We start from the raw sequence: 12,428 nt of genomic DNA on the forward strand, positions 1-12,428 counted from the left end.
ACTAATCCTTCTTTCTTATGGAGAGAGTCAGGCTTCCCATCAATGTCTCTTTCCTGTGCCAGCGGACCCAGGTTATTGAGGTCGGCTGCAGCACTTCCTTCATCCATCCCACTCAGGGGATCTTCTCTCCTCCACTGACTCTGTCGGACTGACCGAATCCTAAACTCTTCCCACTCTTTTGGTGCCAACTAACTCCACCCGCCTCCCAGCACGCTTCGTGTTCCAAGCAGGGAGCCACCAAAGGGTGCTTTGCTACACTACTATGTTGTGTGGGATGCAGGTGTTGGAGTGTGGTCAGGTGTCTCCACCTTACCTGAATGGTGGGGTACCACACCTCAGGAGGAGGTGCAGTACCTCTGTGGCGACTGAACCCTCAGGGGCGCCACACTATACCTATATTTCTCTGCCGTATCGGAGCATCATGAATTGTGGTATGTGTTAAAGGGGCCCACTGAGACTCTTTGGCCCGGGGCCCACGAAAACCTGGAGCCAGCCCTGCCCCCCCCACAACTTTAGACAAATAACCCCCAGTTTTCAATGTGTAACTATTATTGTTGGCAAGCTTAAGTAATACGAATTGATGTTGTTGGCATTGCAATGGGCACTTTAGTTGTGTTTACTGTCCTCCACTCCCTGCCGACTTTTCTTCCCCATTGACTTGCATTGGGTTTCGTGTTTCAGTCGGACCTTTGACTTTTCCCGATAGTCATCCGATTTCGTTCGACTTGACTTATGTGAAAGTCGGGTGGTCCGAAACCCGACTTGACCCGAAAAAAGGCAAAGTCGCTCATCTCTACTGGCAACAGCTTCATTGCGGCGCTTCCAGCCTGACGTCACCGCAGACCGGCATCATGCAACGCTGCGCCTCCTCCCAGCCCGATGCATCACGGCAGGGAGGAGGAGACAGCCGCATAGAGACGCGTTGCCACGGCAACGCCCGTGCAGGTGTAGGGTCGTGGGCCGGGCTGGGGGGTGGTCCCTCTGTATCCCACGCAGTGATGTACAGACACAAGACGGAGGCAGATTTCAGGTGCAACAGGTCCAAGTTTATTTCCCGCCGTCTGACTGACGGCCTTCACAATACACCACAATTCTCTTCACGGCCCTCCGTGTCCAGGCCCCGTTGCACACAACATAATTATCACCAGGGACGTAAACACACGTACCGTCTCTTTTCACTTAGTGACGTTCCTATCAGCTCGGTCACTGTGGCCGCCTTAGGCCTGTACACCAACAGTAATTTCACTGGACAGGTATCGTCTTCAACTCGGTATGTATTTCCCCGGGGCCTCGTCTGTACTGCGATACTTCATGTCAGGACCACCCCCCTGACTTCTTTTCTCCTCAGTCCCCTGGCTCGGCTCTCCTCACAGTGCACAAACTGTCACAGATTACTTGTCTCTTGAGCACCTCCCGGGGACTGGAACTTTCTGGAACCCTCCTGTCAAATTTATAACTTTCCCGGTTCACTGTAACTCTGCCCCCCAATGACCAACGGTTTCTAAAGCCCTAAGCTGCTGTCAAGTCCTGAACTCACACTCCTCCCTGCCATCTTGTGTTCAACCCCAGGTACTGCACGTCACCTACACTTTCCTAGCTGTTTCCCCACTGTCATAACTGCTATCTGCCTAAAATGTGCAAACCCTCCTTCCTACTTACTGACAAGTCCGTCCGTCAGGTCACCTTCCCTACACTCTCCCTTCCTTTGTCTATTGTCGTCCCCGACAATCACAACCTCTACCTTCGTCATTCTGAAACTTCTCCTACCATCTGTTGTTGAACCAGTTGTTGGGCCAGACCCGCTATCTGCGGGGGCCAATCCAAACCGGGAGCACCATGCTCCGAGCAGCCTACTGCCATTCGCCAGCACGCACGCCACATGACATCGTTCAAATTGGGCTAGGTACACCCGGATTCTCTCTACGGCGTGTACCTTCCCCTACTCTCCCCTTCTATCACCTTTCACTATCCGGTACGCCATGATCGAGGCCTTACACCTACCAGATCATTGTCAGCGTCAGCTTTCTTCTTCGGGAATGTCCGTGGTGTTAGGGACCTGACTCGGGACTTCTGTCCTTCTCACATCTTCCATCTCTTTACCTTTCTCTTGGTAATAAGTCATGGTCGGCGTCTCGGTCACACAGACCCTCTCATCTCGTAGACCCCTTTGGTCTCACACCTCCTTCGGTCACACTGACCTTCCTGTACCCGGACCTGTTGCATTTTACTTTTGCATATTATACATCAACACAACTTTATAATAGCACAAGTTCCCCTTTTTCTTTATTTTTTTTCATTTACTGTTTCTTGTTAAGACCAACATATAATAAAACAAAAATATAACAGGTTTTCTCCTCCTTCCTTCGACATTGACACTCCCCTCTTTTCCGCATCCCTACCATGTCAGGCAAACTAACTTCTACACTTATAACAAAAAACATTTCTCTTTAACCTGGACGCAAACTGTCCCAGTTATTTGCATAACGATGCAGCGAATTCCCGACAGTCCAAGCCATCTTCTGGTGGCCGGTAGCAAGGGGGCCCCACAGCCGTGGAGCTCCCAGGATGCAGGGAGTGTCCTTAGAGTCCTTTCTACGGGGACTCGTGTTCCTCAGGTTCAGCGAGCACGGCTACCACGTAGTAGCCGCGGGGACAATATTCTTAACAGTATGACACCAAGTCCCCCTCTTGCAAGGCCCGGCCGTGACGGATGGAGGTCACGTTTATATACACCTTCTGGCCGGTTGCGAGGTCTCGGTTGAACCCGTACCCTTTCTGCAAGTTAGTATATATGAGCCATCCCAGGGATCGTGCAGCCGCCATGCCAGCCTCTCCCCTCTCATGGAGCAGGTTCCAAATTTCCTGCTCCCTAGCCTTTTTCCTAATAATGACCTCCGCGACCCAAACGGAGTGTCCGGAGTAGGCCCCGGAGCCCGGTGGGTGGGACTCAGCTGGGGTCGAGTGCGGGGCAGAGGCAGTCATAGATGTCAGCGGCCCAGCAGCCGCTGGGGCCTGGCGGCGGGGAGGAGCAGCCGTAATTCCTGCTGAATAGGCCGCAGAGCCTGACAAATAGGCCGCGGCCGACTTTGGTGACGACACAGATGCAGCCGCGGGGTAGGCCGCACCGTAGTTGCAAACGGGGTTGGAGCAACGGCCGGTTTCATGGATGAGGTCGCTGCTGGCAGGGGGAACGCATCAGCGCCTTCCGTGGACAGACTCCGCACCGGCGACAACGGGCGGGGTGGTTCAGGGACAGGAGCGCGGGCCTTGCTCAGCTCAGCATGAACCGTAGGGCCCTCAGCGGCCAGACTTTCAGGAACGGAGGAGGCCACGTGCTGCGGCCGAGTGGTTGGGGCCGCCGGCTGAGCCGCCGGCTGAGCCGGGGGAGTTCTCACCTTCCCCGGAATGGCAGCATCCGACATAACATCCCGCGGCTCCTCCTGCAGTCTCCGTCCTTCACCCCGCCGTCTGGCGGGGCTAGCCGCTAGCCTCCAGGCTCGGGGGTTCCACGGGGAGGGACTCAGCTGTCAACGCTGGCGGCCACTTCCGCGGGACCAGCAATTGCTCGGCTTCTCCACCCGCGATCCGGATGTCTGCCCGTGACTCTGAGGAATAAGTCTTCCAGCGAGGCGCGATCTCCCGACGCCATTGCCACTCCAGGCGCCCGATGCCTCGACAACCATAGTGTCGCATCCCGTCTGGTGAACAGCAATCAAATGGCGCCAAGCAGCCGCAGCCAATCTTTCCCTCGGCCTGGGTCCAGTATGTGGGAGTGTCGGCCTCCGGGTTCATATCGCTTCCCCCAGGGGTACTTTGGAGGGGGTCCCAGACCATCCAGAACGGCTGCAAACACCCGGACCTCTCTCCTGCATTGGAGCAACATCACCATCTTGCACAGAACCTGGCACCGCCCCGGATCCTCCGCCAACACCACTGATCCGCCACTGCGCTCCCAATTTGTAATCCACAGGTAAGCGATTTGTAATCCACAGGTGTTTTCAATCCAAACAGAGCAGTCCAAGTCCTTCTCTATTCTTCAGAGGCAGGTCTGTTGCAGAAGATATCGTATTAGCGGCGGCGATCCTGTCGACTACGCCAAGTGTAGGGTCGTGGGCCGGGCTGGGGGATGGTCCCTCTGTATCCCACGCAGTGATGTACAGACACAAGACGGAGGCAGATTTCAGGTGCAACAGGTCCAAGATTATTTCCCGCCGTCCAACTGACGGCCCTCACAATACACCGCAATTCTCTTCACGGCCCTCCGTGTCCAGGCCCCGTTACACACACCGTAATTATCACCAGGGACGCAAACACACGTACCGTCCCTTTTCACTTAGTGACGTTCCTATTAGCTTGGTCACTGTGGCCGCCTTAGGCCTGTACACCAACAGTAATTTTACTGGACAGGTATCGTCTTCAACTCGGTATGTATTTCCCCGGGGCCTCGTCTGTACTGCGATACTTCATGTCAGGACCACCCCCCTGACTTCTTTTCTCCTCAGTCCCCTGGCTCGGCTCTCCTCACAGTGCACAAACTGTCACAGATTACTTGTCTCTTGAGCACCTCCCGGGGACTGGAACTTTCTGGAACCCTCCTGTCAAATTTATAACTTTCCCGGTTCACTGTAACTCCGCCCCCCCAATGACCAACGGTTTCTAAAGCCCTAAGCTGCTGTCAAGTCCTGAACTCACACTCCTCCCTGCCATCTTGTGGTCAACCCCAGGTACTGCACGTCACCTACACTTTCCTAGCTGTTTCCCCACTGTCATAACTGCTATCTGCCTAAAATGTGCAAACCCTCCTTCCTACTTACTAACAAGTCCGTCCGTCAGGTCACCTTCCCTACACAGGTCCCTGAACGGACCGCACACCGCTGCAAGACATTAGTGGAGCCATAAGTATGTTAGGAATAGTTAATGGGGAATGTGAGCGTGTTAGTGGAAGGTGTATGGGTGAAATAAACAGGAATTAAATAAGGACAAGAATATAATGAAGAGACAGAGTAGGTTATCTAAGTGTTAAATAAGTGAAATGACAATAAAGCCAGTATATTCCATATAATAAATACATATTTACATTTAAGATACATAATGAAATTATGTGAGATCAAAGATAAAAAAAAATGAGCACAATTTCTAACATAAGAGTAAATATAAATATATATAAGGCTTCCAATTACTAAAAAATATTAAAACAAAAAATTAGAATAAAAATGTCCACATGACATGTTCTTTTGGCCGGGGGGTGATGAGACCCCATTTCTTGACCCCTGATGAACCCTCAACAATCCAAAGGGAGAAACGCGTCTATGGCTGATAAGTATTGGCTTACATTTTTCTTTTTGGCCGACAGACCTATCATGTATTGCAACATGTATATCGCACTGTGAGGTTATCTGTGGGGTGAGAAACATTAGCCTCTGTGGTTTATTAAGTACCACTGAATTGTTTCAATATGTCTCCAGATGGACTATTAGGTCCAGATGCACTATGAATTTTTTATTGTGCTTTTTTTATTTATATACCTGGTGGGCTTGATTAATACTATTTGGATTAGGGGATAAGTGATTTATTGTGTGCTGTTTTACTTAGTCTGCTAGACTAATAGTTGTTTTCTAATACTGGAGTTCTCTAATTATAGACATTTGACTCTTTCTGTATACATTTTTTGAGGTATTATCAGTGCCATGGTCTGTCTTTTTTGCAGCATATAAGTATTTTTATACTATGAGATAAGTTCTATTAGCTGCAATAAAAAATCTTTTTATAAGTTTACAGCACTGTAGCACTTTTTCCTTAAGAGACATATTGATGTCTCCCCACTAGGGGAATCTTTTCGTGTGTATTTGTATGTGTGTGTTTTTTCTGTGTATCCCGATTCTTGTCTAGTCAGGGTGGTCTAGGGTCTTCTAGGGCTAACAACACTGAGCGGGGGCACCACGTCGTCAACAACTAGGGTGCCAACCTCTGCAGTCAGGAAGGGACTTATTAGGGCCCAATAGAGCGAGCTTAGCTTTTCCCTTTTAATATATTTACTTTGGTTGTCATATTGGATATTGGTATAGGCGCTTTACCTCCTGGTATTTAGGATTGTTTAGTGTTTTTAACTATTGAATTAAAAGGTATTTTCTAGGGGTTCAATTTATTGTGCTTTCTAAGACAAGAGAATGCAAAAAGTAAACAAGTTCTCCATCCGAAATAATAACCATGTGTGAAGGGGACTCATGCTGTTAAAAGAATAAAGGCCCCTGCGCTCTGCTCCCTCCCTGCTGCTCTGATGGTCGAAGCAGTCATGCCACTAACCACCACGGTCCAGTCAATGTTGAGCGCTGATGTCTTCGCTCCCAGCCTGGCAGAGACCATCAGAACGTCAGTGATGGAGCAAGGAGCTGAGCACAGGCGTGAGTATGGCTTGTTTTATTATTGCACGTTTATCATTTTGTAGACAAGGTGTATTGCTTCATGGTGCCATTGCCTTATGCTGTTTTTTTCTGGCTTGTATGAATTCAGCATTATACTGCTGTATATTTTGTGCACTAATTAACTATCCATATAAGTAAGTACAGGGGGCTGGGGTCCCCTGTTCTAGTGTTTATGAGGGTCTCAGTAATCAGACATTTATCACATAATCTGTAGCTAAAAGCCCATTTTGGGAAAAATTATGACATTCTATTTGTTTTCAGCCACTGCTAGGGGGAGCTCAGGAGCATAGTGCATACTGGTTTATTATAAAGGCAAATACATTTGGAGCACCCCCAGGGCAGTGGGTTTACTCGGTACCGGGCCGGTATCTTAAAGGGATGTGTCGCGGTGGCAATGACCCGGTCCGTGGCCCTGGGTGTCCATGTAGAATAAGAGGAATAAAGTTTATGTGTAGATAAGTTTGTGACGCCACCTGTGGTATCTGGTCAGAAGGGGACCAGCGCTGCAGTGCAGATCCTCTGGGACAGATGGTGTGATGCAGCAAAGGTGTAATAGCTCTCCACAGGCAGAGCTGTAGTCTCAGGGCAGTAGTAGTAGATGTTGAGGTAGATGATGTAGTGTTTAGGCACAGAGATGAAGCAGTGCTGAAGGGCTTGACGCAGGAAGAAGGCAGAGACACAGCTGAATGCAGTTCCAAAGCTTTACTCACGTTTCTGGCATACACAGGTGCCTGCTTCTGTGCCATGTCCTCCAGGTCAGGGGCTCAGTCAACTCCCAGGCAGATGGAGCACACCCTTCCAGCACTCCCTTCCGTATGTGCCATTACTGGACATCTCCTTACTAGCGCTAATCTGAAGTACTTGTAGTTATGAATTATACTCAAGTTCCTCTTTCTTGCTGTTACTTAGAACTTCACTCGCATGGCAGGCAGCTGTAACCTACTTCAGGGACTCCTTACAATCATGTCCCGGCTCACACACGTTGCTGCTGTGTCGTCGAGTCTTAGGTGGGAATAAAGTGGTTACAACTTCTATTCCTCCAGTTTCTGCTGTAGGACCATTAGCTTCCACACAGCCTCGGATACCGGCGCCCGGCCTTTGGCAAATAAGCTTAGGGAAGGGCTCTGCTCTAGCCCCAGTCCCCAGCTCTCCTCCACACGTCCCGTCCTTTCCTATCTTTCTTCTGGAGAACTGATCTTTCTCCTCCTTTCCTTCCCAGCAGCTCCAGCTCACAGGAGGCTGCTGCACACACGTCCTCTCACTGCTCCCCCCTATGGGGAACTGATCCTGACTTCCTAGCAGTTCTCCTGCTCTCTTGTGCAAAACTAAACTCCACCCACCTCATAGCACCCTTCATGAACCAAGCAGGGGTCATAGAGGGTGCCCTGCTGTTCTAAGGTTTACGTGCTGGGTACAGGTGCTGGAGTCTGGTCCGGTGTCTCCATCTTACCTGGTCGTGGGATACCACACCTCAGGAGGAGGTGCAGTACCTCTGTGGCGACTGAACCCTCAGGGGCGCCACACATTGCTCACAAGCGCCAGTTTATATAGGAAGCTGATCGTTTCTCATTTACATTGATCAACTGATTTGCGGGGGGGGGTTTACAACCGATTTGTGCAATTTTCCAAGCCTGATTTCTCTAGAGGTCAGTGGAAATAGCAGACTAATTGATGCAACTTCCACAGACTTCTGCACAGAACTGTGTCATAACAGCTGGTTGACCATTATTATGGTGTATGTTTGAGATCTCAACTCTTTAAAGACACCGTCCGATGGGGGAAATTGCTTTACAAATTGGGCTTATGAGCTGAGGTTGCTCCATACTGTACGACTGCTTTAAACCCAAGTGTAACTGCTAATACTGCGGCATTTAATGGTTTAGGAGCAAGGGTTGAGGTTGTCTATGGTCTATGGTTGGTCTTCATAGCAAATCACTATTTTGGATATTGTATAAATGGTGAAGTGATCACAATTTCAAGTCCCCTAAGGGGACAAATAAAACATGTAAAAAGTATTAAAAGAATATTAATATATATATATAAGCCCCTCTCCCTAAAAATGTCAACTCACCCCCTTTTCTTGAAATTAAAAATATAAGAATAATGTATTTTTACTTATTTATTTGGTGTTGTCACATGCATAATGGTCCAAACCAATGAAATATAAAAAGAAGCAAGATGGCAGAATTGCTGTTTTTTGGTCTTGTCACCTCCTAAAAAAATGGAATAAAAAGATCATAAATTTGTATGGACACCAATATGATAATAGAAAGTACAGCTCAATCACAAAACAACAAGCCCTGATATAATTCTATGAACCCAAAATAAAAAAGTTATGGCTCTCAGAATATGGCAACCAAGGCCAAATATTTTTGGCAAATTTCTTTTAGTAGCCGTAAAAAAACACAACAACCCCAAAACAGTATATAAATTTGGTGTCACCATAACCATACTGACCCATTAAACAACATTTCCAGGTCAAGTTCACCAGAAAATCCTAAAAAAAATAGTGTCAGAATTACTGTTTTGTTTTTTTTCAATTTCATGCCAACTTGGAACTATTTTCCTGTTTTCAGTACATTATACAGTTAGGTCCAAATATATTTGGACAGAAACAACAATTTTCTAATTTTGGTTATAGACATTACCACAATGAATTTTAAACAAAACAATTCAGATGCAGTTGAAGTTCAGACTTTCAGCTTTCATTTGAGGGTATCCACATTAACATTGGATGAAGGGTTTAGGAATTCCAGCTCCTTATCATGTGCCTCCCTGTTTTTAAAGGGACCAAAAGTAATTGGACAATTGACTCCAAGGCTATTTCATGGACAGGTGTGGGCAATCCCTTTGTTATGTCATTCTCAATTAAGTAGATAAAAGGCCTGGAGTTGATTTGAGGTGTGGTGGTTGCATTTGGAAGGTTTTGCTGTGAAGGAAACATGCGGTCAAAGGAGTTCTCCATGCAGGTGAAACAAGCCATCCTTAAGCTGCAAAAACAGAAAAAACCCAACCGAGAAATTGCTACAACATTAGGAGTGGCAAAATCTACAGTTTGGTACATCCTGAGAAAGAAAGAAAGCACTGGTGAACTCATCAATGCCAAAAGACCTGGGCGCCCACAGAAGACAACAGTGGTGGATGATCGCAGAATAGTCTCCATGGTGAAGAGAAACCCCTTCACAACAGCCAACCAAGTGACCAACACTCTCCAGGAGGTAGGCGTATCAATATCCAAATCTACCATAAAGAGAAGACTGCATGAAAGTAAATACAGAGGGTTCACTGCACGGTGCAAGCCACTCATAAGCATCAAGAATCAAAAGGCTAGACTGGACTTTGATAAAAAAACATCTAAAAAAGCCAGCACAGTTCTGGAAGAACATTCTTTGGACAGATGAAACCAAGATCAACCTCTACCAGAATGATGGAAAGAGAAAAGTATGGCGAAGGCGTGGTACAGCTCATGATCCAAAGCATACCACATCATCTGTAAAACACGGCGGAGGCGGTGTGATGGCTTGGGCATGCATGGCTGCCAGTGGCACTGGGTCACTAGTGTTTATTGATTATGTGACACAGGACAGAAGCAGCCGAATGAATTCTGAGGTATTCAGAGCCATACTGTGTGCTCAGATCCAGCCAAATGCAGCCAAACTGATTGGTCGTCGTTTCATACTACAGATGGACAATGACCCAAAACATAAAGCCAAAGCAACCCAGGAGTTTATTAAAGCAAAGAAGTGGAATATTCTTGAATGGCCAAGTCAGTCACCAGATCTCAACCCAATTGAGCATGCATTTCACTTGTTAAAGACTAAACTTCAGACAGAAAGGCCCACAAACAAACAGCAACTGAAAACCACCGCAGTGAAGGCCTGGCCGAGCATCAAAAAGGAGAGAACACAGCGTCTGGTGATGTCCATGAGTTCAAGACTTCAGGCAGTCATTGCCAACAAAGGGTTTTCGACCAAGTACTAGAAATGAACATTTTAGTTACAATTATTTAATCTGTCCAATTACTTTTGGTCCCTTTAAAAACAGGGCTGCACATGTTAAGGAACTGAAACGCCTAAACCCTTCATCCAATTTTAATGTGGATACCCTCAAATGAAAGCTGGAAGTCTGAACTTCAACGGCATCTGAATGGTTTTGTTTAAAATTCATTGTGGTAATGTCTAGACCCAAAATTAGAAAAATGTTGTCTCTGTCCAAATATATATGAACGTAACTGTACGGTAAAATGAATGCTGTCGTTCAAAACTCCAACTCTTCCTGCAAAAACTCACATGGCTAATGTATGTCAATTGAAAAAAAAGATATTGTTTTTGATAAATGAAGAGGAAAAATCAAAAGTAAAAAAAATGAAAAATGGCTCCATCTCTAATGCGTTAATGGTTTTCTTCACACTTCTCTAAATTTCTTAATGTCACTTAGTGAAAAAAAAAACGGGTTGCTGTGTAAATGTAACAGAAGGCTTTCAATTACAAATTCTTTAACGGTTGTCCTCAAGCTTTCCCAACCTGTGGACTGGCTTAAAATATCAGGGGAGCAGGTACAGCAATGGCTATGGAGCCTAAGAGACAAAGGTGCCCATCTCAACCTTGATTAAGTGGACAAAATGAAGCATTTAATACTATGAGGATCCATTCATATCAAGATATGTGCATGTGCAAGACCAAAAAGGGACATGTTTTGCATTTAATGGGAATCTGTCAACATGCTTTCACCCTCCAAACTATGTATATGCACATGTAGCTTTTTGAAAGACCAGTCCATCAATACCATTAAATGGCCAGTGTGTTCTCTGTTACTGGGAAATAAGAGTTTAAATATGCAAATGAGGCTGAAGAGCTGAGATAGATCTCAAGCCTCCGTCATTCCAGCTCTGCTGAATAGCTGTGATAGATCTCAATCCTCTGTCACTCCAGTTCTGCTGAAGAGCTGTGATAGATCTTAATCCTCTGTCACTCCATTTGTGCTGAAGAGCTATGACAGATCTCAAGCATATGTGTAAAGAAGAACCTGGCACTCAACTTATGTTCATGTGAAACAAATAGTTTATTTCATCCCAGACAGTAGTACGTCAAAAACGTTTCGGTCTCAAACATAGACCTTCGTCAGTTACTGTGAAACAGATAATAACACAATAAATGTGAATTCATATTCAAGACTGTGGGTTGGGGGAAAAAGGGAAAAAAATATATAAACAACAAAAGTATACACATATAATCATTGGTGAACATGAATAACCTTCAAGAAAAACATTATAGCAGAAATAGGTCGAGACACAATCTATATGTGATGACAAGAGCTGAGAGGAATGACATACCGTACTCCAGAGAGAGCGGGACGAAAAATAGTCAGCTAGAACCAAAGATAGGTGCTGGATATCATAGGGTTAATACCTGTGATTTAATGAAAACAAGTGCGCTGTATGATGAATAGTAACAAATAAATAACGTGGGGGGTGCAATAGATGGATTAAAACATACTCGTGTAGGAATGAACTGAAGCTCGTTCAGTCTGGGGAGAAAGGAAGGCTCAGATGAATGCTGCCTGAAAGCAGAAACCGCACCTTATTCTAAAGGCCAAATGAGGAAAAAACCACGTTTGCAAGAAAATGACTGCGAGCACATTACCTGGGACACGGCGGTGCAGACGCGGCATCCACCGCTGGTCTGAAGTGAGTCGTAAGTGCCTGGGTATAAAAAGAAAGAAGGACGGGAGATGAGTCACGCTGTGCCGTGATGCCGGTAAAACCGGAAGTGACGTCAGCGGTAGTTCTCCTGCGCTCCAGGGAACAAGTGTGTGGATCGCCCTCGCACCAAGGGCAGCGGGGTACTCGGAGCCGGGCCCGGTGGATTTCAATGGGGGTTGTCACAGTGGCAGTGACCCGGTCCGTGGCCCTGGGCGTCCATTGTAAAAGGGGGGAATGTTGAGTGATGGAATAAAGTTTATTAATGAATGTTTCGTGACGCCACCTGTGGTATTCGGCAATGAAGA

The 12,428-nt window shown here is 46.8% G+C and overlaps 1 long non-coding RNA gene across 1 annotated transcript; it reads right to left on the bottom strand.

Annotated features, from left to right (window-relative positions):
* Nucleotides 1-8,541: 8,541 nt before the first annotated feature.
* LOC141097532 (uncharacterized) lies at nucleotides 8,542-12,129 on the bottom strand. Its single transcript, XR_012233989.1, has 5 exons — nucleotides 12,065-12,129; nucleotides 11,918-11,981; nucleotides 11,755-11,830; nucleotides 8,880-8,919; nucleotides 8,542-8,635 (listed from the first exon to the last, which is right to left on the bottom strand). It is a non-coding gene; the product is annotated as an uncharacterized lncRNA (long non-coding RNA).
* Between the last annotated feature and the right edge of the window lie 299 nt (nucleotides 12,130-12,428).

This window comes from Dendrobates tinctorius, unplaced genomic scaffold (assembly GCF_039654945.1).
Source record: "Dendrobates tinctorius isolate UK_male_01 unplaced genomic scaffold, ASM3965494v1 ptg000084l, whole genome shotgun sequence".
Taxonomy (NCBI): Eukaryota; Metazoa; Chordata; class Amphibia; order Anura; family Dendrobatidae; genus Dendrobates; species Dendrobates tinctorius.